Consider the following 26168-nt stretch of genomic DNA (forward strand, 5'->3'; position numbering starts at 1 on the left):
ACTAACATCAGGGCAATTCCAAACTACTCTTTCAATGATACTTGAGCCTCAGTGCACCACCATATCACAGACAATGCTGAAAAGAGAGAAAGAAAGAACATAATAAGAATAGGCCACAAAAAGTGAATTTCACCAATCACAGTCTCGATTAGATTACCTTTCCCTTCCGGTGTCTCCGGGACGGAAACGAAGGAAATTGGAGAAATTCAATAACATATGACATCAAAATTCATCGGAACGATTTTCCCATTCGCCAGAAAGCCAAGTAACGATGAATCGACTCACCGCAGGACTTTGTTTCACAACAGCGATGAAATAGCAGTCTCCATTCGGTTCCAGTAAAATCTCAACATGCTTGGAACATAAAGCAACAGTAGAGCTGTTCTGCAATTTTCCACGCGGGAGGCGAACACGATCAAGACAGCATAGACAATTTGGCACTTTCCCACTACACATTTAATTCCCCGGGAAGCAAATCAAATTTTTTGTGAACAGAAGTACAGCGGGAATGGAAACGGCATTTTAACAAGCTGTGTCGTTGCAACTGAACAGGAGAAATGGATTCGAACCCACGCCCCTGTCGAGACTGGAGCCTTAATCCAGCGCCTTAGACCGCTCGGCCACACTACCAGCTGCGCTGCCGCCCCATTTTCTTGCATTTCCAATTGAGCTCCTGCATGACAACAGATGGAAAGTCACGTGAAATGGGTTCCATGATTCCTCTCCGACTCGCACGGCTGCTTGGATGTGCCGGCTACAATATCAATTTCGCAACAAATAATGATAGCTCATCAATCCGGATAAAAATCAATGGTAAGCTGAGGCTATCTTCTCAGACTCTTTTCAGCTACAAATGTATCTGTGAGTGCGTGAGCAAACATGTTCGCTTATGATTTGGTCAAATAACCATGAACTGCTTGACATTACTGCAATTTCGATTCTTACTTTGCTAAATGATTTCACCCATTGCTCGAAACAGGACAACTTTCACGTTTACACGGAACATGAAACACACCGGACTACAGGGAAAATGCACAAAGCTGAGCAGGCCGTGTTCCACATCATACCGTGCAGCATAGTTTCAGTCACTGTGTCTGTTTTGCAGAATAAGAGTCCCAAAGAATGTTCTCCAGCCTAAAAGCGGAGGTAGCATTACAATCCGAGAACGACAGATCACAGTGTGAGGATGCTCTGACCTCGGGGCCAGTTCGAGATGCCACTTTCCTTGCCTTTTACCTAAACCGTGCAATTGGCTGCAGGGATGTTCACACCTGGACATGAGCCACATCGATACAACTGAGTTGGAAACCTGCGTGGGAATCGACGAGAAGCGACTCAATAAATCTTGCTAAATTCCATGGTGCTTATTAGAAATGCAGTTTCTGTTCACCTCAATGTAAAAGGGAGTTTTTGAACATAGTAACTGAAATCAAAAGCTAATTATCTCACCCCACCCCCCACTCCGGGAGAGGTGCTAACTGCACTTGATTGCTTTTTGTTCTCGATGTGAAGAGCTCTCACGCCTGAGTCACCTTCACGCCTCTTGTTGCTGAGTGACTCCAAAAGAAGGAGTTTCACCAGAGCTGCAACTGCCTCACTTTCCCAGTCGCTCTCCCCGTTGACATTTTCCTGCTCATCAGTGATTTAAAGAAAAGCAAAAGGATGCGATGTTATTCTGCAGCCTCTTTGTCGATTCCTCCGTTTAAATTCCAACATGGCTTAGATCTCGGGGCGCACCTTAATACTAGCTTTGAAAGCACAGGTCCAGAGCTTCCTCTGAGAGTGCAATTTCTTTCATTGCTGTTGCTGATTGAATGAGCCGCTAACGTGCGAACTGCTCCAAAACATGATTCAGGACCTCTGGTGCCAATTCTCGCACTTTGAATAACGACAGACAGCTTCCAAATGAGGCCTTTCAGATACGACTTTGGGGTACATTTGGCAGACAGAATAGTTCAGGAATCCGTGGTGCACTGTGACACCAGCGCATCACCTTCTTCCCTGTCTTTGAACCGGGCCGCCTCAGCAAGGAATGCAAATGCAGTATTGCTCTTCGTGGAAGGATCGGTAACTACACTCTCCAACTGAATGGCACATGATCAGAAGCAGTTTGTAGAATATCTTTACAATGCTCTGCACAGTAATCAAATGGAAATGCATTGCATTTCACTACGAGAGCAGATTTGTTCAAGCAAATTCGAAGGCAGGTTTGCAGATGGGAAAGCAAGCAGGAAAGCTCCGTTCTTGTCCATGTAAAAGGCTGCAGATGAAGAACAAAACAGTTTCGACCGCGGGAACCTATCTTGCGGAAGGTGAACGTGCTGATCACTATGCTACAGAAACAAGCCCACAGCCGCCCCTGCTGCAGCTCAGTGGTATCCGACACTGAAAGTTGAAGACATTCTACCTTTCACCTTTCTGTTTCCAAATGCTCGTTGTTTCATGGGAGTTGTTTAATTTTGGCTGTGTGGTATGCATGGACGAGATACACCGAAGTATCTGTTTTCACCCGGTGTAGCCCAATAACGTTGTGTTGCTTACACCAGCTTTAAAAGGATAGCTTTTTAGCCGAGATGGCCGTCGCAGTCTGTGGCACAATCTTTAGTCTGTTCGACTGCTCACTGGAAAGGTAGTATTGTGAAACACTGCAGAAACGAAGGACTTCCTTACTTTTGCTCCGACTGACCATACTCTGTGAAATTTTCCCAGATTCTCAGTTGAGGAGTTTTTGCAGCTGGAAATTATCTCAGAAAGCCTGTTAATTCGTAATGTATTGAACGAATCGCAAAACAGAAAACATTTGACACGCAACACAAACAAAACTGGCAAACCAAATGCATTTTCAGATACAGTGAGCATGAATGCTAAATGTGAGACACTCCGAGGGCATGAGCCATAAAGTAATCTCACAACTAACATCAGGGCAATTCCAAACTACTCTTTCAATGATACTTGAGCCTCAGTGCACCACCATATCACAGACAATGCTGAAAAGAGAGAAAGAAAGAACATAATAAGAATAGGCCACAAAAAGTGAATTTCACCAATCACAGTCTCGATTAGATTACCTTTCCCTTCCGGTGTCTCCGGGACGGAAACGAAGGAAATTGGAGAAATTCAATAACATATGACATCAAAATTCATCGGAACGATTTTCCCATTCGCCAGAAAGCCAAGTAACGATGAATCGACTCACCGCAGGACTTTGTTTCACAACAGCGATGAAATAGCAGTCTCCATTCGGTTCCAGTAAAATCTCAACATGCTTGGAACATAAAGCAACAGTAGAGCGGTTCTGCAATTTTCCACGCGGGAGGCGAACACGATCAAGACAGCATAGACAATTTGGCACTTTCCCACTACACATTTAATTCCCCGGGAAGCAAATCAAATTTTTTTGTGAACAGAAGTACAGCGGGAATGGAAACGGCATTTTAACAAGCTGTGTCGTTGCAACTGAACAGTAGAAATGGCAGTGGGGGGATTCGAACCCACGCCCCTGTCGAGACTGGAGCCTTAATCCAGCGCCTTAGACCGCTCGGCCACACTACCAGCTGCGCTGCCGCCCCATTTTCTTGCATTTCCAATTGAGCTCCTGCATGACAACAGATGGAAAGTCACGTGAAATGGGTTCCATGATTCCTCTCCGACTCGCACGGCTGCTTGGATGTGCCGGCTACAATATCAATTTCGCAACAAATAATGATAGCTCATCAATCCGGATAAAAATCAATGGTAAGCTGAGGCTATCTTCTCAGACTCTTTTCAGCTACAAATGTATCTGTGAGTGCGTGAGCAAACATGTTCGCTTATGATTTGGTCAAATAACCATGAACTGCTTGACATTACTGCAATTTCGATTCTTACTTTGCTAAATGATTTCACCCATTGCTCGAAACAGGACAACTTTCACGTTTACACGGAACATGAAACACACCGGACTACAGGGAAAATGCACAAAGCTGAGCAGGCCGTGTTCCACATCATACCGTGCAGCATAGTTTCAGTCACTGTGTCTGTTTTGCAGAATAAGAGTCCCAAAGAATGTTCTCCAGCCTAAAAGCGGAGGTAGCATTACAATCCGAGAACGACAGATCACAGTGTGAGGATGCTCTGACCTCGGGGCCAGTTCGAGATGCCACTTTCCTTGCCTTTTACCTAAACCGTGCAATTGGCTGCAGGGATGTTCACACCTGGACATGAGCCACATCGATACAACTGAGTTGGAAACCTGCGTGGGAATCGACGAGAAGCGACTCAATAAATCTTGCTAAATTCCATGGTGCTTATTAGAAATGCAGTTTCTGTTCACCTCAATGTAAAAGGGAGTTTTTGAACATAGTAACTGAAATCAAAAGCTAATTATCTCACCCCACCCCCCACTCCGGGAGAGGTGCTAACTGCACTTGATTGCTTTTTGTTCTCGATGTGAAGAGCTCTCACGCCTGAGTCACCTTCACGCCTCTTGTTGCTGAGTGACTCCAAAAGAAGGAGTTTCACCAGAGCTGCAACTGCCTCACTTTCCCAGTCGCTCTCCCCGTTGACATTTTCCTGCTCATCAGTGATTTAAAGAAAAGCAAGAGGATGCGATGTTATTCTGCAGCCTCTTTGTCGATTCCTCCGTTTAAATTCCAACATGGCTTAGATCTCGGGGCGCACCTTAATACTAGCTTTGAAAGCACAGGTCCAGAGCTTCCTCTGAGAGTGCAATTTCTTTCATTGCTGTTGCTGATTGAATGAGCCGCTAACGTGCGAACTGCTCCAAAACATGATTCAGGACCTCTGGTGCCAATTCTCGCACTTTGAATAACGACAGACAGCTTCCAAATGAGGCCTTTCAGATACGACTTTGGGGTACATTTGGCAGACAGAATAGTTCAGGAATCCGTGGTGCACTGTGACACCAGCGCATCACCTTCTTCCCTGTCTTTGAACCGGGCCGCCTCAGCAAGGAATGCAAATGCAGTATTGCTCTTCGTGGAAGGATCGGTAACTACACTCTCCAACTGAATGGCACATGATCAGAAGCAGTTTGTAGAATATCTTTACAATGCTCTGCACAGTAATCAAATGGAAATGCATTGCATTTCACTACGAGAGCAGATTTGTTCAAGCAAATTCGAAGGCAGGTTTGCAGATGGGAAAGCAAGCAGGAAAGCTCCGTTCTTGTCCATGTAAAAGGCTGCAGATGAAGAACAAAACAGTTTCGACCGCGGGAACCTATCTTGCGGAAGGTGAACGTGCTGATCACTATGCTACAGAAACAAGCCCACAGCCGCCCCTGCTGCAGCTCAGTGGTATCCGACACTGAAAGTTGAAGACATTCTACCTTTCACCTTTCTGTTTCCAAATGCTCGTTGTTTCATGGGAGTTGTTTAATTTTGGCTGTGTGGTATGCATGGACGAGATACACCGAAGTATCTGTTTTCACCCGGTGTAGCCCAATAACGTTGTGTTGCTTACACCAGCTTTAAAAGGATAGCTTTTTAGCCGAGATGGCCGTCGCAGTCTGTGGCACAATCTTTAGTCTGTTCGACTGCTCACTGGAAAGGTAGTATTGTGAAACACTGCAGAAACGAAGGACTTCCTTACTTTTGCTCCGACTGACCATACTCTGTGAAATTTTCCCAGATTCTCAGTTGAGGAGTTTTTGCAGCTGGAAATTATCTCAGAAAGCCTGTTAATTCGTAATGTATTGAACGAATCGCAAAACAGAAAACATTTGACACGCAACACAAACAAAACTGGCAAACCAAATGCATTTTCAGATACAGTGAGCATGAATGCTAAATGTGAGACACTCCGAGGGCATGAGCCATAAAGTAATCTCACAACTAACATCAGGGCAATTCCAAACTACTCTTTCAATGATACTTGAGCCTCAGTGCACCACCATATCACAGACAATGCTGAAAAGAGAGAAAGAAAGAACATAATAAGAATAGGCCACAAAAAGTGAATTTCACCAATCACAGTCTCGATTAGATTACCTTTCCCTTCCGGTGTCTCCGGGACGGAAACGAAGGAAATTGGAGAAATTCAATAACATATGACATCAAAATTCATCGGAACGATTTTCCCATTCGCCAGAAAGCCAAGTAACGATGAATCGACTCACCGCAGGACTTTGTTTCACAACAGCGATGAAATAGCAGTCTCCATTCGGTTCCAGTAAAATCTCAACATGCTTGGAACATAAAGCAACAGTAGAGCGGTTCTGCAATTTTCCACGCGGGAGGCGAACACGATCAAGACAGCATAGACAATTTGGCACTTTCCCACTACACATTTAATTCCCCGGGAAGCAAATCAAATTTTTTTGTGAACAGAAGTACAGCGGGAATGGAAACGGCATTTTAACAAGCTGTGTCGTTGCAACTGAACAGTAGAAATGGCAGTGGGGGGATTCGAACCCACGCCCCTGTCGAGACTGGAGCCTTAATCCAGCGCCTTAGACCGCTCGGCCACACTACCAGCTGCGCTCCCGCCCCATTTTCTTGCATTTCCAATTGAGCTCCTGCATGACAACAGATGGAAAGTCACGTGAAATGGGTTCCATGATTCCTCTCCGACTCGCACGGCTGCTTGGATGTGCCGGCTACAATATCAATTTCGCAACAAATAATGATAGCTCATCAATCCGGATAAAAATCAATGGTAAGCTGAGGCTATCTTCTCAGACTCTTTTCAGCTACAAATGTATCTGTGAGTGCGTGAGCAAACATGTTCGCTTATGATTTGGTCAAATAACCATGAACTGCTTGACATTACTGCAATTTCGATTCTTACTTTGCTAAATGATTTCACCCATTGCTCGAAACAGGACAACTTTCACGTTTACACGGAACATGAAACACACCGGACTACAGGGAAAATGCACAAAGCTGAGCAGGCCGTGTTCCACATCATACCGTGCAGCATAGTTTCAGTCACTGTGTCTGTTTTGCAGAATAAGAGTCCCAAAGAATGTTCTCCAGCCTAAAAGCGGAGGTAGCATTACAATCCGAGAACGACAGATCACAGTGTGAGGATGCTCTGACCTCGGGGCCAGTTCGAGATGCCACTTTCCTTGCCTTTTACCTAAACCGTGCAATTGGCTGCAGGGATGTTCACACCTGGACATGAGCCACATCGATACAACTGAGTTGGAAACCTGCGTGGGAATCGACGAGAAGCGACTCAATAAATCTTGCTAAATTCCATGGTGCTTATTAGAAATGCAGTTTCTGTTCACCTCAATTTAAAAGGCAGTTTTTGAACATAGTAACTGAAATCAAAAGCTAATTATCTCACCCCACCCCCCACTCCGGGAGAGGTGCTAACTGCACTTGATTGCTTTTTGTTCTCGATGTGAAGAGCTCTCACGCCTGAGTCACCTTCACGCCTCTTGTTGCTGAGTGACTCCAAAAGAAGGAGTTTCACCAGAGCTGCAACTGCCTCACTTTCCCAGTCGCTCTCCCCGTTGACATTTTCCTGCTCATCAGTGATTTAAAGAAAAGCAAGAGGATGCGATGTTATTCTGCAGCCTCTTTGTCGATTCCTCCGTTTAAATTCCAACATGGCTTAGATCTCGGGGCGCACCTTAATACTAGCTTTGAAAGCACAGGTCCAGAGCTTCCTCTGAGAGTGCAATTTCTTTCATTGCTGTTGCTGATTGAATGAGCCGCTAACGTGCGAACTGCTCCAAAACATGATTCAGGACCTCTGGTGCCAATTCTCGCACTTTGAATAACGACAGACAGCTTCCAAATGAGGCCTTTCAGATACGACTTTGGGGTACATTTGGCAGACAGAATAGTTCAGGAATCCGTGGTGCACTGTGACACCAGCGCATCACCTTCTTCCCTGTCTTTGAACCGGGCCGCCTCAGCAAGGAATGCAAATGCAGTATTGCTCTTCGTGGAAGGATCGGTAACTACACTCTCCAACTGAATGGCACATGATCAGAAGCAGTTTGTAGAATATCTTTACAATGCTCTGCACAGTAATCAAATGGAAATGCATTGCATTTCACTACGAGAGCAGATTTGTTCAAGCAAATTCGAAGGCAGGTTTGCAGATGGGAAAGCAAGCAGGAAAGCTCCGTTCTTGTCCATGTAAAAGGCTGCAGATGAAGAACAAAACAGTTTCGACCGCGGGAACCTATCTTGCGGAAGGTGAACGTGCTGATCACTATGCTACAGAAACAAGCCCACAGCCGCCCCTGCTGCAGCTCAGTGGTATCCGACACTGAAAGTTGAAGACATTCTACCTTTCACCTTTCTGTTTCCAAATGCTCGTTGTTTCATGGGAGTTGTTTAATTTTGGCTGTGTGGTATGCATGGACGAGATACACCGAAGTATCTGTTTTCACCCGGTGTAGCCCAATAACGTTGTGTTGCTTACACCAGCTTTAAAAGGATAGCTTTTTAGCCGAGATGGCCGTCGCAGTCTGTGGCACAATCTTTAGTCTGTTCGACTGCTCACTGGAAAGGTAGTATTGTGAAACACTGCAGAAACGAAGGACTTCCTTACTTTTGCTCCGACTGACCATACTCTGTGAAATTTTCCCAGATTCTCAGTTGAGGAGTTTTTGCAGCTGGAAATTATCTCAGAAAGCCTGTTAATTCGTAATGTATTGAACGAATCGCAAAACAGAAAACATTTGACACGCAACACAAACAAAACTGGCAAACCAAATGCATTTTCAGATACAGTGAGCATGAATGCTAAATGTGAGACACTCCGAGGGCATGAGCCATAAAGTAATCTCACAACTAACATCAGGGCAATTCCAAACTACTCTTTCAATGATACTTGAGCCTCAGTGCACCACCATATCACAGACAATGCTGAAAAGAGAGAAAGAAAGAACATAATAAGAATAGGCCACAAAAAGTGAATTTCACCAATCACAGTCTCGATTAGATTACCTTTCCCTTCCGGTGTCTCCGGGACGGAAACGAAGGAAATTGGAGAAATTCAATAACATATGACATCAAAATTCATCGGAACGATTTTCCCATTCGCCAGAAAGCCAAGTAACGATGAATCGACTCACCGCAGGACTTTGTTTCACAACAGCGATGAAATAGCAGTCTCCATTCGGTTCCAGTAAAATCTCAACATGCTTGGAACATAAAGCAACAGTAGAGCGGTTCTGCAATTTTCCACGCGGGAGGCGAACACGATCAAGACAGCATAGACAATTTGGCACTTTCCCACTACACATTTAATTCCCCGGGAAGCAAATCAAATTTTTTTGTGAACAGAAGTACAGCGGGAATGGAAACGGCATTTTAACAAGCTGTGTCGTTGCAACTGAACAGGAGAAATGGATTCGAACCCACGCCCCTGTCGAGACTGGAGCCTTAATCCAGCGCCTTAGACCGCTCGGCCACACTACCAGCTGCGCTGCCGCCCCATTTTCTTGCATTTCCAATTGAGCTCCTGCATGACAACAGATGGAAAGTCACGTGAAATGGGTTCCATGATTCCTCTCCGACTCGCACGGCTGCTTGGATGTGCCGGCTACAATATCAATTTCGCAACAAATAATGATAGCTCATCAATCCGGATAAAAATCAATGGTAAGCTGAGGCTATCTTCTCAGACTCTTTTCAGCTACAAATGTATCTGTGAGTGCGTGAGCAAACATGTTCGCTTATGATTTGGTCAAATAACCATGAACTGCTTGACATTACTGCAATTTCGATTCTTACTTTGCTAAATGATTTCACCCATTGCTCGAAACAGGACAACTTTCACGTTTACACGGAACATGAAACACACCGGACTACAGGGAAAATGCACAAAGCTGAGCAGGCCGTGTTCCACATCATACCGTGCAGCATAGTTTCAGTCACTGTGTCTGTTTTGCAGAATAAGAGTCCCAAAGAATGTTCTCCAGCCTAAAAGCGGAGGTAGCATTACAATCCGAGAACGACAGATCACAGTGTGAGGATGCTCTGACCTCGGGGCCAGTTCGAGATGCCACTTTCCTTGCCTTTTACCTAAACCGTGCAATTGGCTGCAGGGATGTTCACACCTGGACATGAGCCACATCGATACAACTGAGTTGGAAACCTGCGTGGGAATCGACGAGAAGCGACTCAATAAATCTTGCTAAATTCCATGGTGCTTATTAGAAATGCAGTTTCTGTTCACCTCAATGTAAAAGGGAGTTTTTGAACATAGTAACTGAAATCAAAAGCTAATTATCTCACCCCACCCCCCACTCCGGGAGAGGTGCTAACTGCACTTGATTGCTTTTTGTTCTCGATGTGAAGAGCTCTCACGCCTGAGTCACCTTCACGCCTCTTGTTGCTGAGTGACTCAAAAAGAAGGAGTTTCACCAGAGCTGCAACTGCCTCACTTTCCCAGTCGCTCTCCCCGTTGACATTTTCCTGCTCATCAGTGATTTAAAGAAAAGCAAAAGGATGCGATGTTATTCTGCAGCCTCTTTGTCGATTCCTCCGTTTAAATTCCAACATGGCTTAGATCTCGGGGCGCACCTTAATACTAGCTTTGAAAGCACAGGTCCAGAGCTTCCTCTGAGAGTGCAATTTCTTTCATTGCTGTTGCTGATTGAATGAGTCGCTAACGTGCGAACTGCTCCAAAACATGATTCAGGACCTCTGGTGCCAATTCTCGCACTTTGAATAACGACAGACAGCTTCCAAATGAGGCCTTTCAGATACGACTTTGGGGTACATTTGGCAGACAGAATAGTTCAGGAATCCGTGGTGCACTGTGACACCAGCGCATCACCTTCTTCCCTGTCTTTGAACCGGGCCGCCTCAGCAAGGAATGCAAATGCAGTATTGCTCTTCGTGGAAGGATCGGTAACTACACTCTCCAACTGAATGGCACATGATCAGAAGCAGTTTGTAGAATATCTTTACAATGCTCTGCACAGTAATCAAATGGAAATGCATTGCATTTCACTACGAGAGCAGATTTGTTCAAGCAAATTCGAAGGCAGGTTTGCAGATGGGAAAGCAAGCAGGAAAGCTCCGTTCTTGTCCATGTAAAAGGCTGCAGATGAAGAACAAAACAGTTTCGACCGCGGGAACCTATCTTGCGGAAGGTGAACGTGCTGATCACTATGCTACAGAAACAAGCCCACAGCCGCCCCTGCTGCAGCTCAGTGGTATCCGACACTGAAAGTTGAAGACATTCTACCTTTCACCTTTCTGTTTCCAAATGCTCGTTGTTTCATGGGAGTTGTTTAATTTTGGCTGTGTGGTATGCATGGACGAGATACACCGAAGTATCTGTTTTCACCCGGTGTAGCCCAATAACGTTGTGTTGCTTACACCAGCTTTAAAAGGATAGCTTTTTAGCCGAGATGGCCGTCGCAGTCTGTGGCACAATCTTTAGTCTGTTCGACTGCTCACTGGAAAGGTAGTATTGTGAAACACTGCAGAAACGAAGGACTTCCTTACTTTTGCTCCGACTGACCATACTCTGTGAAATTTTCCCAGATTCTCAGTTGAGGAGTTTTTGCAGCTGGAAATTATCTCAGAAAGCCTGTTAATTCGTAATGTATTGAACGAATCGCAAAACAGAAAACATTTGACACGCAACACAAACAAAACTGGCAAACCAAATGCATTTTCAGATACAGTGAGCATGAATGCTAAATGTGAGACACTCCGAGGGCATGAGCCATAAAGTAATCTCACAACTAACATCAGGGCAATTCCAAACTACTCTTTCAATGATACTTGAGCCTCAGTGCACCACCATATCACAGACAATGCTGAAAAGAGAGAAAGAAAGAACATAATAAGAATAGGCCACAAAAAGTGAATTTCACCAATCACAGTCTCGATTAGATTACCTTTCCCTTCCGGTGTCTCCGGGACGGAAACGAAGGAAATTGGAGAAATTCAATAACATATGACATCAAAATTCATCGGAACGATTTTCCCATTCGCCAGAAAGCCAAGTAACGATGAATCGACTCACCGCAGGACTTTGTTTCACAACAGCGATGAAATAGCAGTCTCCATTCGGTTCCAGTAAAATCTCAACATGCTTGGAACATAAAGCAACAGTAGAGCGGTTCTGCAATTTTCCACGCGGGAGGCGAACACGATCAAGACAGCATAGACAATTTGGCACTTTCCCACTACACATTTAATTCCCCGGGAAGCAAATCAAATTTTTTTGTGAACAGAAGTACAGCGGGAATGGAAACGGCATTTTAACAAGCTGTGTCGTTGCAACTGAACAGTAGAAATGGCAGTGGGGGGATTCGAACCCACGCCCCTGTCGAGACTGGAGCCTTAATCCAGCGCCTTAGACCGCTCGGCCACACTACCAGCTGCGCTGCCGCCCCATTTTCTTGCATTTCCAATTGAGCTCCTGCATGACAACAGATGGAAAGTCACGTGAAATGGGTTCCATGATTCCTCTCCGACTCGCACGGCTGCTTGGATGTGCCGGCTACAATATCAATTTCGCAACAAATAATGATAGCTCATCAATCCGGATAAAAATCAATGGTAAGCTGAGGCTATCTTCTCAGACTCTTTTCAGCTACAAATGTATCTGTGAGTGCGTGAGCAAACATGTTCGCTTATGATTTGGTCAAATAACCATGAACTGCTTGACATTACTGCAATTTCGATTCTTACTTTGCTAAATGATTTCACCCATTGCTCGAAACAGGACAACTTTCACGTTTACACGGAACATGAAACACACCGGACTACAGGGAAAATGCACAAAGCTGAGCAGGCCGTGTTCCACATCATACCGTGCAGCATAGTTTCAGTCACTGTGTCTGTTTTGCAGAATAAGAGTCCCAAAGAATGTTCTCCAGCCTAAAAGCGGAGGTAGCATTACAATCCGAGAACGACAGATCACAGTGTGAGGATGCTCTGACCTCGGGGCCAGTTCGAGATGCCACTTTCCTTGCCTTTTACCTAAACCGTGCAATTGGCTGCAGGGATGTTCACACCTGGACATGAGCCACATCGATACAACTGAGTTGGAAACCTGCGTGGGAATCGACGAGAAGCGACTCAATAAATCTTGCTAAATTCCATGGTGCTTATTAGAAATGCAGTTTCTGTTCACCTCAATTTAAAAGGCAGTTTTTGAACATAGTAACTGAAATCAAAAGCTAATTATCTCACCCCACCCCCCACTCCGGGAGAGGTGCTAACTGCACTTGATTGCTTTTTGTTCTCGATGTGAAGAGCTCTCACGCCTGAGTCACCTTCACGCCTCTTGTTGCTGAGTGACTCAAAAGAAGGAGTTTCACCAGAGCTGCAACTGCCTCACTTTCCCAGTCGCTCTCCCCGTTGACATTTTCCTGCTCATCAGTGATTTAAAGAAAAGCAAGAGGATGCGATGTTATTCTGCAGCCTCTTTGTCGATTCCTCCGTTTAAATTCCAACATGGCTTAGATCTCGGGGCGCACCTTAATACTAGCTTTGAAAGCACAGGTCCAGAGCTTCCTCTGAGAGTGCAATTTCTTTCATTGCTGTTGCTGATTGAATGAGCCGCTAACGTGCGAACTGCTCCAAAACATGATTCAGGACCTCTGGTGCCAATTCTCGCACTTTGAATAACGACAGACAGCTTCCAAATGAGGCCTTTCAGATACGACTTTGGGGTACATTTGGCAGACAGAATAGTTCAGGAATCCGTGGTGCACTGTGACACCAGCGCATCACCTTCTTCCCTGTCTTTGAACCGGGCCGCCTCAGCAAGGAATGCAAATGCAGTATTGCTCTTCGTGGAAGGATCGGTAACTACACTCTCCAACTGAATGGCACATGATCAGAAGCAGTTTGTAGAATATCTTTACAATGCTCTGCACAGTAATCAAATGGAAATGCATTGCATTTCACTACGAGAGCAGATTTGTTCAAGCAAATTCGAAGGCAGGTTTGCAGATGGGAAAGCAAGCAGGAAAGCTCCGTTCTTGTCCATGTAAAAGGCTGCAGATGAAGAACAAAACAGTTTCGACCGCGGGAACCTATCTTGCGGAAGGTGAACGTGCTGATCACTATGCTACAGAAACAAGCCCACAGCCGCCCCTGCTGCAGCTCAGTGGTATCCGACACTGAAAGTTGAAGACATTCTACCTTTCACCTTTCTGTTTCCAAATGCTCGTTGTTTCATGGGAGTTGTTTAATTTTGGCTGTGTGGTATGCATGGACGAGATACACCGAAGTATCTGTTTTCACCCGGTGTAGCCCAATAACGTTGTGTTGCTTACACCAGCTTTAAAAGGATAGCTTTTTAGCCGAGATGGCCGTCGCAGTCTGTGGCACAATCTTTAGTCTGTTCGACTGCTCACTGGAAAGGTAGTATTGTGAAACACTGCAGAAACGAAGGACTTCCTTACTTTTGCTCCGACTGACCATACTCTGTGAAATTTTCCCAGATTCTCAGTTGAGGAGTTTTTGCAGCTGGAAATTATCTCAGAAAGCCTGTTAATTCGTAATGTATTGAACGAATCGCAAAACAGAAAACATTTGACACGCAACACAAACAAAACTGGCAAACCAAATGCATTTTCAGATACAGTGAGCATGAATGCTAAATGTGAGACACTCCGAGGGCATGAGCCATAAAGTAATCTCACAACTAACATCAGGGCAATTCCAAACTACTCTTTCAATGATACTTGAGCCTCAGTGCACCACCATATCACAGACAATGCTGAAAAGAGAGAAAGAAAGAACATAATAAGAATAGGCCACAAAAAGTGAATTTCACCAATCACAGTCTCGATTAGATTACCTTTCCCTTCCGGTGTCTCCGGGACGGAAACGAAGGAAATTGGAGAAATTCAATAACATATGACATCAAAATTCATCGGAACGATTTTCCCATTCGCCAGAAAGCCAAGTAACGATGAATCGACTCACCGCAGGACTTTGTTTCACAACAGCGATGAAATAGCAGTCTCCATTCGGTTCCAGTAAAATCTCAACATGCTTGGAACATAAAGCAACAGTAGAGCGGTTCTGCAATTTTCCACGCGGGAGGCGAACACGATCAAGACAGCATAGACAATTTGGCACTTTCCCACTACACATTTAATTCCCCGGGAAGCAAATCAAATTTTTTGTGAACAGAAGTACAGCGGGAATGGAAACGGCATTTTAACAAGCTGTGTCGTTGCAACTGAACAGTAGAAATGGCAGTGGGGGGATTCGAACCCACGCCCCTGTCGAGACTGGAGCCTTAATCCAGCGCCTTAGACCGCTCGGCCACACTACCAGCTGCGCTGCCGCCCCATTTTCTTGCATTTCCAATTGAGCTCCTGCATGACAACAGATGGAAAGTCACGTGAAATGGGTTCCATGATTCCTCTCCGACTCGCACGGCTGCTTGGATGTGCCGGCTACAATATCAATTTCGCAACAAATAATGATAGCTCATCAATCCGGATAAAAATCAATGGTAAGCTGAGGCTATCTTCTCAGACTCTTTTCAGCTACAAATGTATCTGTGAGTGCGTGAGCAAACATGTTCGCTTATGATTTGGTCAAATAACCATGAACTGCTTGACATTACTGCAATTTCGATTCTTACTTTGCTAAATGATTTCACCCATTGCTCGAAACAGGACAACTTTCACGTTTACACGGAACATGAAACACACCGGACTACAGGGAAAATGCACAAAGCTGAGCAGGCCGTGTTCCACATCATACCGTGCAGCATAGTTTCAGTCACTGTGTCTGTTTTGCAGAATAAGAGTCCCAAAGAATGTTCTCCAGCCTAAAAGCGGAGGTAGCATTACAATCCGAGAACGACAGATCACAGTGTGAGGATGCTCTGACCTCGGGGCCAGTTCGAGATGCCACTTTCCTTGCCTTTTACCTAAACCGTGCAATTGGCTGCAGGGATGTTCACACCTGGACATGAGCCACATCGATACAACTGAGTTGGAAACCTGCGTGGGAATCGACGAGAAGCGACTCAATAAATCTTGCTAAATTCCATGGTGCTTATTAGAAATACAGTTTCTGTTCACCTCAATTTAAAAGGCAGTTTTTGAACATAGTAACTGAAATCAAAAGCTAATTATCTCACCCCACCCCCCACTCCGGGAGAGGTGCTAACTGCACTTGATTGCTTTTTGTTCTCGATGTGAAGAGCTCTCACGCCTGAGTCACCTTCACGCCTCTTGTTGCTGAGTGACTCAAAAAGAAGGAGTTTCACCAGAGCTGCAACTGCCTCACTTTCCCAGTCGCTCTCCCCGTTGACATTTTCCTGCTCATCAGTGATTTAAAGAAAAGCAAGAGGATGCGATGTTATTCTGCAGCCTCTTTGTCGATTCCTCCGTTTAAATTCCAACATGGCTTAGATCTCGGGGCGCACCTTAATACTAGCTTTGAAAGCACAGGTCCAGAGCTTCCTCTGAGAGTGCAATTTCTTTCATTGCTGTTGCTGATTGAATGAGCCGCTAACGTGCGAACTGCTCCAAAACATGATTCAGGACCTCTGGTGCCAATTCTCGCACTTTGAATAACGACAGACAGCTTCCAAATGAGGCCTTTCAGATACGACTTTGGGGTACATTTGGCAGACAGAATAGTTCAGGAATCCGTGGTGCACTGTGACACCAGCGCATCACCTTCTTCCCTGTCTTTGAACCGGGCCGCCTCAGCAAGGAATGCAAATGCAGTATTGCTCTTCGTGGAAGGATCGGTAACTACACTCTCCAACTGAATGGCACATGATCAGAAGCAGTTTGTAGAATATCTTTACAATGCTCTGCACAGTAATCAAATGGAAATGCATTGCATTTCACTACGAGAGCAGATTTGTTCAAGCAAATTCGAAGGCAGGTTTGCAGATGGGAAAGCAAGCAGGAAAGCTCCGTTCTTGTCCATGTAAAAGGCTGCAGATGAAGAACAAAACAGTTTCGACCGCGGGAACCTATCTTGCGGAAGGTGAACGTGCTGATCACTATGCTACAGAAACAAGCCCACAGCCGCCCCTGCTGCAGCTCAGTGGTATCCGACACTGAAAGTTGAAGACATTCTACCTTTCACCTTTCTGTTTCCAAATGCTCGTTGTTTCATGGGAGTTGTTTAATTTTGGCTGTGTGGTATGCATGGACGAGATACACCGAAGTATCTGTTTTCACCCGGTGTAGCCCAATAACGTTGTGTTGCTTACACCAGCTTTAAAAGGATAGCTTTTTAGCCGAGATGGCCGTCGCAGTCTGTGGCACAATCTTTAGTCTGTTCGACTGCTCACTGGAAAGGTAGTATTGTGAAACACTGCAGAAACGAAGGACTTCCTTACTTTTGCTCCGACTGACCATACTCTGTGAAATTTTCCCAGATTCTCAGTTGAGGAGTTTTTGCAGCTGGAAATTATCTCAGAAAGCCTGTTAATTCGTAATGTATTGAACGAATCGCAAAACAGAAAACATTTGACACGCAACACAAACAAAACTGGCAAACCAAATGCATTTTCAGATACAGTGAGCATGAATGCTAAATGTGAGACACTCCGAGGGCATGAGCCATAAAGTAATCTCACAACTAACATCAGGGCAATTCCAAACTACTCTTTCAATGATACTTGAGCCTCAGTGCACCACCATATCACAGACAATGCTGAAAAGAGAGAAAGAAAGAACATAATAAGAATAGGCCACAAAAAGTGAATTTCACCAATCACAGTCTCGATTAGATTACCTTTCCCTTCCGGTGTCTCCGGGACGGAAACGAAGGAAATTGGAGAAATTCAATAACATATGACATCAAAATTCATCGGAACGATTTTCCCATTCGCCAGAAAGCCAAGTAACGATGAATCGACTCACCGCAGGACTTTGTTTCACAACAGCGATGAAATAGCAGTCTCCATTCGGTTCCAGTAAAATCTCAACATGCTTGGAACATAAAGCAACAGTAGAGCGGTTCTGCAATTTTCCACGCGGGAGGCGAACACGATCAAGACAGCATAGACAATTTGGCACTTTCCCACTACACATTTAATTCCCCGGGAAGCAAATCAAATTTTTTTGTGAACAGAAGTACAGCGGGAATGGAAACGGCATTTTAACAAGCTGTGTCGTTGCAACTGAACAGTAGAAATGGCAGTGGGGGGATTCGAACCCACGCCCCTGTCGAGACTGGAGCCTTAATCCAGCGCCTTAGACCGCTCGGCCACACTACCAGCTGCGCTCCCGCCCCATTTTCTTGCATTTCCAATTGAGCTCCTGCATGACAACAGATGGAAAGTCACGTGAAATGGGTTCCATGATTCCTCTCCGACTCGCACGGCTGCTTGGATGTGCCGGCTACAATATCAATTTCGCAACAAATAATGATAGCTCATCAATCCGGATAAAAATCAATGGTAAGCTGAGGCTATCTTCTCAGACTCTTTTCAGCTACAAATGTATCTGTGAGTGCGTGAGCAAACATGTTCGCTTATGATTTGGTCAAATAACCATGAACTGCTTGACATTACTGCAATTTCGATTCTTACTTTGCTAAATGATTTCACCCATTGCTCGAAACAGGACAACTTTCACGTTTACACGGAACATGAAACACACCGGACTACAGGGAAAATGCACAAAGCTGAGCAGGCCGTGTTCCACATCATACCGTGCAGCATAGTTTCAGTCACTGTGTCTGTTTTGCAGAATAAGAGTCCCAAAGAATGTTCTCCAGCCTAAAAGCGGAGGTAGCATTACAATCCGAGAACGACAGATCACAGTGTGAGGATGCTCTGACCTCGGGGCCAGTTCGAGATGCCACTTTCCTTGCCTTTTACCTAAACCGTGCAATTGGCTGCAGGGATGTTCACACCTGGACATGAGCCACATCGATACAACTGAGTTGGAAACCTGCGTGGGAATCGACGAGAAGCGACTCAATAAATCTTGCTAAATTCCATGGTGCTTATTAGAAATGCAGTTTCTGTTCACCTCAATTTAAAAGGCAGTTTTTGAACATAGTAACTGAAATCAAAAGCTAATTATCTCACCCCACCCCCCACTCCGGGAGAGGTGCTAACTGCACTTGATTGCTTTTTGTTCTCGATGTGAAGAGCTCTCACGCCTGAGTCACCTTCACGCCTCTTGTTGCTGAGTGACTCAAAAGAAGGAGTTTCACCAGAGCTGCAACTGCCTCACTTTCCCAGTCGCTCTCCCCGTTGACATTTTCCTGCTCATCAGTGATTTAAAGAAAAGCAAAAGGATGCGATGTTATTCTGCAGCCTCTTTGTCGATTCCTCCGTTTAAATTCCAACATGGCTTAGATCTCGGGCGCACCTTAATACTAGCTTTGAAAGCACAGGTCCAGAGCTTCCTCTGAGAGTGCAATTTCTTTCATTGCTGTTGCTGATTGAATGAGCCGCTAACGTGCGAACTGCTCCAAAACATGATTCAGGACCTCTGGTGCCAATTCTCGCACTTTGAATAACGACAGACAGCTTCCAAATGAGGCCTTTCAGATACGACTTTGGGGTACATTTGGCAGACAGAATAGTTCAGGAATCCGTGGTGCACTGTGACACCAGCGCATCACCTTCTTCCCTGTCTTTGAACCGGGCCGCCTCAGCAAGGAATGCAAATGCAGTATTGCTCTTCGTGGAAGGATCGGTAACTACACTCTCCAACTGAATGGCACATGATCAGAAGCAGTTTGTAGAATATCTTTACAATGCTCTGCACAGTAATCAAATGGAAATGCATTGCATTTCACTACGAGAGCAGATTTGTTCAAGCAAATTCGAAGGCAGGTTTGCAGATGGGAAAGCAAGCAGGAAAGCTCCGTTCTTGTCCATGTAAAAGGCTGCAGATGAAGAACAAAACAGTTTCGACCGCGGGAACCTATCTTGCGGAAGGTGAACGTGCTGATCACTATGCTACAGAAACAAGCCCACAGCCGCCCCTGCTGCAGCTCAGTGGTATCCGACACTGAAAGTTGAAGACATTCTACCTTTCACCTTTCTGTTTCCAAATGCTCGTTGTTTCATGGGAGTTGTTTAATTTTGGCTGTGTGGTATGCATGGACGAGATACACCGAAGTATCTGTTTTCACCCGGTGTAGCCCAATAACGTTGTGTTGCTTACACCAGCTTTAAAAGGATAGCTTTTTAGCCGAGATGGCCGTCGCAGTCTGTGGCACAATCTTTAGTCTGTTCGACTGCTCACTGGAAAGGTAGTATTGTGAAACACTGCAGAAACGAAGGACTTCCTTACTTTTGCTCCGACTGACCATACTCTGTGAAATTTTCCCAGATTCTCAGTTGAGGAGTTTTTGCAGCTGGAAATTATCTCAGAAAGCCTGTTAATTCGTAATGTATTGAACGAATCGCAAAACAGAAAACATTTGACACGCAACACAAACAAAACTGGCAAACCAAATGCATTTTCAGATACAGTGAGCATGAATGCTAAATGTGAGACACTCCGAGGGCATGAGCCATAAAGTAATCTCACAACTAACATCAGGGCAATTCCAAACTACTCTTTCAATGATACTTGAGCCTCAGTGCACCACCATATCACAGACAATGCTGAAAAGAGAGAAAGAAAGAACATAATAAGAATAGGCCACAAAAAGTGAATTTCACCAATCACAGTCTCGATTAGATTACCTTTCCCTTCCGGTGTCTCCGGGACGGAAACGAAGGAAATTGGAGAAATTCAATAACATATGACATCAAAATTCATCGGAACGATTTTCCCATTCGCCAGAAAGCCAAGTAACGATGAATCGACTCACCGCAGGACTTTGTTTCACAACAGCGATGAAATAGCAGTCTCCATTCGGTTCCAGTAAAATCTCAACATGCTTGGAACATAAAGCAACAGTAGAGCGGTTCTGCAATTTTCCACGCGGGAGGCGAACACGATCAAGACAGCATAGACAATTTGGCACTTTCCCACTACACATTTAATTCCCCGGGAAGCAAATCAAATTTTTTTGTGAACAGAAGTACAGCGGGAATGGAAACGGCATTTTAACAAGCTGTGTCGTTGCAACTGAACAGTAGAAATGGCAGTGGGGGGATTCGAACCCACGCCCCTGTCGAGACTGGAGCCTTAATCCAGCGCCTTAGACCGCTCGGCCACACTACCAGCTGCGCTCCAGCCCCATTTTCTTGCATTTCCAATTGAGCTCCTGCATGACAACAGATGGAAAGTCACGTGAAATGGGTTCCATGATTCCTCTCCGACTCGCACGGCTGCTTGGATGTGCCGGCTACAATATCAATTTCGCAACAAATAATGATAGCTCATCAATCCGGATAAAAATCAATGGTAAGCTGAGGCTATCTTCTCAGACTCTTTTCAGCTACAAATGTATCTGAGAGTGCGTGAGCAAACATGTCGCTTATGATTTGGTCAAATAACCATGAACTGCTTGACATTACTGCAATTTCGATTCTTACTTTGCTAAATGATTTCACCCATTGCTCGAAACAGGACAACTTTCACGTTTACACGGAACATGAAACACACCGGACTACAGGGAAAATGCACAAAGCTGAGCAGGCCGTGTTCCACATCATACCGTGCAGCATAGTTTCAGTCACTGTGTCTGTTTTGCAGAATAAGAGTCCCAAAGAATGTTCTCCAGCCTAAAAGCGGAGGTAGCATTACAATCCGAGAACGACAGATCACAGTGTGAGGATGCTCTGACCTCGGGGCCAGTTCGAGATGCACTTTCCTTGCCTTTTACCTAAACCGTGCAATTGGCTGCAGGGATGTTCACACCTGGACATGAGCCACATCGATACAACTGAGTTGGAAACCTGCGTGGGAATCGACGAGAAGCGACTCAATAAATCTTGCTAAATTCCATGGTGCTTATTAGAAATGCAGTTTCTGTTCACCTCAATGTAAAAGGCAGTTTTTGAACATAGTAACTGAAATCAAAAGCTAATTATCTCACCCCACCCCCCACTCCGGGAGAGGTGCTAACTGCACTTGATTGCTTTTTGTTCTCGATGTGAAGAGCTCTCACGCCTGAGTCACCTTCACGCCTCTTGTTGCTGAGTGACTCAAAAAGAAGGAGTTTCACCAGAGCTGCAACTGCCTCACTTTCCAGTCGCTCTCCCCGTTGACATTTTCCTGCTCATCAGTGATTTAAAGAAAAGCAAGAGGATGCGATGTTATTCTGCAGCCTCTTTGTCGATTCCTCCGTTTAAATTCCAACATGGCTTAGATCTCGGGGCGCACCTTAATACTAGCTTTGAAAGCACAGGTCCAGAGCTTCCTCTGAGAGTGCAATTTCTTTCATTGCTGTTGCTGATTGAATGAGCCGCTAACGTGCGAACTGCTCCAAAACATGATTCAGGACCTCTGGTGCCAATTCTCGCACTTTGAATAACGACAGACAGCTTCCAAATGAGGCCTTTCAGATACGACTTTGGGGTACATTTGGCAGACAGAATAGTTCAGGAATCCGTGGTGCACTGTGACACCAGCGCATCACCTTCTTCCCTGTCTTTGAACCGGGCCGCCTCAGCAAGGAATGCAAATGCAGTATTGCTCTTCGTGGAAGGATCGGTAACTACACTCTCAACTGAATGGCACATGATCAGAAGCAGTTTGTAGAATATCTTTACAATGCTCTGCACAGTAATCAAATGGAAATGCATTGCATTTCACTACGAGAGCAGATTTGTTCAAGCAAATTCGAAGGCAGGTTTGCAGATGGGAAAGCAAGCAGGAAAGCTCCGTTCTTGTCCATGTAAAAGGCTGCAGATGAAGAACAAAACAGTTTCGACCGCGGGAACCTATCTTGCGGAAGGTGAACGTGCTGATCACTATGCTACAGAAACAAGCCCACAGCCGCCCCTGCTGCAGCTCAGTGGTATCCGACACTGAAAGTTGAAGACATTCTACCTTTCACCTTTCTGTTTCCAAATGCTCGTTGTTTCATGGGAGTTGTTTAATTTTGGCTGTGTGGTATGCATGGACGAGATACACCGAAGTATCTGTTTTCACCCGGTGTAGCCCAATAACGTTGTGTTGCTTACACCAGCTTTAAAAGGATAGCTTTTTAGCCGAGATGGCCGTCGCAGTCTGTGGCACAATCTTTAGTCTGTTCGACTGCTCACTGGAAAGGTAGTATTGTGAAACACTGCAGAAACGAAGGACTTCCTTACTTTTGCTCCGACTGACCATACTCTGTGAAATTTTCCCAGATTCTCAGTTGAGGAGTTTTTGCAGCTGGAAATTATCTCAGAAAGCCTGTTAATTCGTAATGTATTGAACGAATCGCAAAACAGAAAACATTTGACACGCAACACAAACAAAACTGGCAAACCAAATGCATTTTCAGATACAGTGAGCATGAATGCTAAATGTGAGACACTCCGAGGGCATGAGCCATAAAGTAATCTCACAACTAACATCAGGGCAATTCCAAACTACTCTTTCAATGATACTTGAGCCTCAGTGCACCACCATATCACAGACAATGCTGAAAAGAGAGAAAGAAAGAACATAATAAGAATAGGCCACAAAAAGTGAATTTCACCAATCACAGTCTCGATTAGATTACCTTTCCCTTCCGGTGTCTCCGGGACGGAAACGAAGGAAATTGGAGAAATTCAATAACATATGACATCAAAATTCATCGGAACGATTTTCCCATTCGCCAGAAAGCCAAGTAACGATGAATCGACTCACCGCAGGACTTTGTTTCACAACAGCGATGAAATAGCAGTCTCCATTCGGTTCCAGTAAAATCTCAACATGCTTGGAACATAAAGCAACAGTAGAGCGGTTCTGCAATTTTCCACGCGGGAGGCGAACACGATCAAGACAGCATAGACAATTTGGCACTTTCCCACTACACATTTAATTCCCCGGGAAGCAAATCAAATTTTTTTGTGAACAGAAGTACAGCGGGAATGGAAACGGCATTTTAACAAGCTGTGTCGTTGCAACTGAACAGTAGAAATGGCAGTGGGGGGATTCGAACCCACGCCCCTGTCGAGACTGGAGCCTTAATCCAGCGCCTTAGACCGCTCGGCCACACTACCAGCTGCGCTCCTGCCCCATTTTCTTGCATTTCCAATTGAGCTCCTGCATGACAACAGATGGAAAGTCACGTGAAATGGGTTCCATGATTCCTCTCCGACTCGCACGGCTGCTTGGATGTGCCGGCTACAATATCAATTTCGCAACAAATAATGATAGCTCATCAATCCGGATAAAAATCAATGGTAAGCTGAGGCTATCTTCTCAGACTCTTTTCAGCTACAAATGTATCTGAGAGTGCGTGAGCAAACATGTTCGCTTATGATTTGGTCAAATAACCATGAACTGCTTGACATTACTGCAATTTCGATTCTTACTTTGCTAAATGATTTCACCCATTGCTCGAAACAGGACAACTTTCACGTTTACACGGAACATGAAACACACCGGACTACAGGGAAAATGCACAAAGCTGAGCAGGCCGTGTTCCACATCATACCGTGCAGCATAGTTTCAGTCACTGTGTCTGTTTTGCAGAATAAGAGTCCCAAAGAATGTTCTCCAGCCTAAAAGCGGAGGTAGCATTACAATCCGAGAACGACAGATCACAGTGTGAGGATGCTCTGACCTCGGGGCCAGTTCGAGATGCCACTTTCCTTGCCTTTTACCTAAACCGTGCAATTGGCTGCAGGGATGTTCACACCTGGACATGAGCCACATCGATACAACTGAGTTGGAAACCTGCGTGGGAATCGACGAGAAGCGACTCAATAAATCTTGCTAAATTCCATGGTGCTTATTAGAAATGCAGTTTCTGTTCACCTCAATTAAAAGGCAGTTTTTGAACATAGTAACTGAAATCAAAAGCTAATTATCTCACCCCACCCCCCCACTCCGGGAGAGGTGCTAACTGCACTTGATTGCTTTTTGTTCTCGATGTGAAGAGCTCTCACGCCTGAGTCACCTTCACGCCTCTTGTTGCTGAGTGACTCAAAAAGAAGGAGTTTCACCAGAGCTGCAACTGCCTCACTTTCCCAGTCGCTCTCCCCGTTGACATTTTCCTGCTCATCAGTGATTTAAAGAAAAGCAAAAGGATGCGATGTTATTCTGCAGCCTCTTTGTCGATTCCTCCGTTTAAATTCCAACATGGCTTAGATCTCGGGGCGCACCTTAATACTAGCTTTGAAAGCACAGGTCCAGAGCTTCCTCTGAGAGTGCAATTTCTTTCATTGCTGTTGCTGATTGAATGAGCCGCTAACGTGCGAACTGCTCCAAAACATGATTCAGGACCTCTGGTGCCAATTCTCGCACTTTGAATAACGACAGACAGCTTCCAAATGAGGCCTTTCAGATACGACTTTGGGGTACATTTGGCAGACAGAATAGTTCAGGAATCCGTGGTGCACTGTGACACCAGCGCATCACCTTCTTCCCTGTCTTTGAACCGGGCCGCATCAGCAAGGAATGCAAATGCAGTATTGCTCTTCGTGGAAGGATCGGTAACTACACTCTCCAACTGAATGGCACATGATCAGAAGCAGTTTGTAGAATATCTTTACAATGCTCTGCACAGTAATCAAATGGAAATGCATTGCATTTCACTACGAGAGCAGATTTGTTCAAGCAAATTCGAAGGCAGGTTTGCAGATGGGAAAGCAAGCAGGAAAGCTCCGTTCTTGTCCATGTAAAAGGCTGCAGATGAAGAACAAAACAGTTTCGACCGCGGGAACCTATCTTGCGGAAGGTGAACGTGCTGATCACTATGCTACAGAAACAAGCCCACAGCCGCCCCTGCTGCAGCTCAGTGGTATCCGACACTGAAAGTTGAAGACATTCTACCTTTCACCTTTCTGTTTCCAAATGCTCGTTGTTTCATGGGAGTTGTTTAATTTTGGCTGTGTGGTATGCATGGACGAGATACACCGAAGTATCTGTTTTCACCCGGTGTAGCCCAATAACGTTGTGTTGCTTACACCAGCTTTAAAAGGATAGCTTTTTAGCCGAGATGGCCGTCGCAGTCTGTGGCACAATCTTTAGTCTGTTCGACTGCTCACTGGAAAGGTAGTATTGTGAAACACTGCAGAAACGAAGGACTTCCTTACTTTTGCTCCGACTGACCATACTCTGTGAAATTTTCCCAGATTCTCAGTTGAGGAGTTTTTGCAGCTGGAAATTATCTCAGAAAGCCTGTTAATTCGTAATGTATTGAACGAATCGCAAAACAGAAAACATTTGACACGCA

The 26168-nt window shown here is 45.1% G+C and overlaps 7 non-coding genes across 7 annotated transcripts; all 7 read right to left on the reverse strand.

Moving 5' to 3' along the window:
• Window positions 1-3470: 3470 nt before the first annotated feature.
• On the reverse strand, window positions 3471-3552 carry trnal-aag (transfer RNA leucine (anticodon AAG)). Its single transcript has one exon. It is a non-coding gene; the product is annotated as a tRNA-Leu (tRNA).
• Window positions 3553-6392: 2840 nt separating this feature from the next.
• trnal-aag (transfer RNA leucine (anticodon AAG)) lies at window positions 6393-6474 on the reverse strand. Its single transcript has one exon. It is a non-coding gene; the product is annotated as a tRNA-Leu (tRNA).
• Window positions 6475-12226: 5752 nt separating this feature from the next.
• On the reverse strand, window positions 12227-12308 carry trnal-aag (transfer RNA leucine (anticodon AAG)). Its single transcript has one exon. It is a non-coding gene; the product is annotated as a tRNA-Leu (tRNA).
• A 2838-nt stretch (window positions 12309-15146) lies between these two features.
• On the reverse strand, window positions 15147-15228 carry trnal-aag (transfer RNA leucine (anticodon AAG)). Its single transcript has one exon. It is a non-coding gene; the product is annotated as a tRNA-Leu (tRNA).
• A 2840-nt stretch (window positions 15229-18068) lies between these two features.
• On the reverse strand, window positions 18069-18150 carry trnal-aag (transfer RNA leucine (anticodon AAG)). Its single transcript has one exon. It is a non-coding gene; the product is annotated as a tRNA-Leu (tRNA).
• Window positions 18151-20988: 2838 nt separating this feature from the next.
• Window positions 20989-21070, reverse strand: trnal-aag (transfer RNA leucine (anticodon AAG)). The gene has a single exon. It is a non-coding gene; the product is annotated as a tRNA-Leu (tRNA).
• Window positions 21071-23906: 2836 nt separating this feature from the next.
• Window positions 23907-23988, reverse strand: trnal-aag (transfer RNA leucine (anticodon AAG)). Its single transcript has one exon. It is a non-coding gene; the product is annotated as a tRNA-Leu (tRNA).
• Window positions 23989-26168: the final 2180 nt, after the last annotated feature.

This window comes from Hemiscyllium ocellatum, unplaced genomic scaffold (assembly GCF_020745735.1).
Source record: "Hemiscyllium ocellatum isolate sHemOce1 unplaced genomic scaffold, sHemOce1.pat.X.cur. scaffold_2245_pat_ctg1, whole genome shotgun sequence".
Lineage (NCBI taxonomy): Eukaryota > Metazoa > Chordata > Chondrichthyes > Orectolobiformes > Hemiscylliidae > Hemiscyllium > Hemiscyllium ocellatum.